The sequence below is a fragment of the Eimeria mitis genome, genomic scaffold, assembly GCF_000499745.2.
Source record: "Eimeria mitis Houghton genomic scaffold, Emh_scaff1665, whole genome shotgun sequence".
NCBI classification, from domain to species: domain Eukaryota; phylum Apicomplexa; class Conoidasida; order Eucoccidiorida; family Eimeriidae; genus Eimeria; species Eimeria mitis.
In genome coordinates this window covers 1,846-3,392 of record NW_013569980.1, presented here as the reverse complement: position 1 = coordinate 3,392, position 1,547 = coordinate 1,846, and positions in this window count along the sequence as shown.

Below are 1,547 nucleotides of genomic sequence, written 5' to 3'. Positions count from 1 at the left end.
ATTCAATTAAACCCTAAAGAGTAAGCCCTTAACCCGAAACCTGCAGCTTCAAACCCTAGACCCCGCACTCGCTTCTGAAACTTTACGAGTCGAGTGTCGACCCCCGGATTTTCTTTCGTTCCACTTGACGAATGTGGCTGACTTGCACAAGCAACACCCTAAACCCTAAACTCTAAACCGTGAGCACCAGTCTTCCTTCTTGGCTTCCACTTTCTCGTGAGGAATGCAAAATAGGTACCCGTAATAACGCGGAAGGCTGTTATAGGCATATACAAACCAAAACAACTGTGCTCAGGAACAAAGGGTGAAGAGTTTTAATAATCTTTTCCCATATTATATGTTCTTCTCAATATATTCATCCATAGGGAAACTGATGAACCTCTGTAGCTCCACAACGGGGTCGATGGTGCCAGTGGGCTGTCGGGGAAACGGTGGATTGGTACTCTACGGACTCTAAGCTGACACAGTCCATTCAATGCGATCCGAATACTTCAATTCAGAAAAAAATCAAACAGGTATTGCCAGAAAAGTAGAAGAAAAAGACAAAGACCCAATAGGCCACCAGCAGGGCCACGGGTTGTACACGAACCACCAGGGTACCGGACTCGGTTGAGCTTGGCTGATAATGCTCAGCTGCCGTTTCGCACAACAGGTCGAACCAATTCTATAGTTATCAGATGAAACTCTTCTATCAATTTTGAACTAACAAACATTTGACTGTCACTCCTGACTTGCGATACTTGCAATAGCCACGGGACCGGATGCGCGAGCCGGGGAGTCTCGAAGGCTGCGCATTCCCCCCGCACCCCGTATTTTGTGAAATATCATTATATTTACCTTCAACACGTTGTGGTCAATGTTGCTGTTATATTCTTTCCTGGCCTCCGCATGGCCGGCGGGCGCTGCGGGAGAGGGGGGTGGCGCCTCGCACAGGCTGAAGGATCATACTTCGCAGCAAGGAGGAGCTCATCTGGACGTTTCTGAAGTTTCAAAGCCGTTTAGTGTGGAAAGGCGTCACAGCACAGCTATTTTTGCCATCTCCGTGCTGAGTGTCGCGCTTGTTCTTACATTCGTTCTTGCGCAGTGCTTCAAGGCATTCAAATACGCGGAGAAGTCGAACACATCGGGAAGTGGAGCCAGAGAACTAGCAGAAGGAAAAGACAACCAGTGCACTGTGAGCTTTTTCGCGAGAGGGGTGTCGCTGCGGCACGAACGCCGCCAACTAGTTGGGTCCAGAGGGGGAATCGGACGAAAATCTTGTTAGAGATTTCCCAGCTCCAGGGCAAGATGAATGAAATAGAGAGACAAATACCCGCCAACTGCCGCTAATATCTTAGCCCGCAGCTGACCGCATTCATCTTCCTTGGTTTTTAAGAGGCCGATATAGTGTTCAGCTCATGCAACCTTGCCGCGTTTGCCACTACTGCATTGCAACGCGCTCCGATGAAACCTTCAGGTTTTGATCGCGTCCAAACCATGGCTACGCTTGAATTTTGGCTCGCGTATGGAGGGTGTTGCAGCTTGTTTGGAGCAGTTAGCTGCTGTGA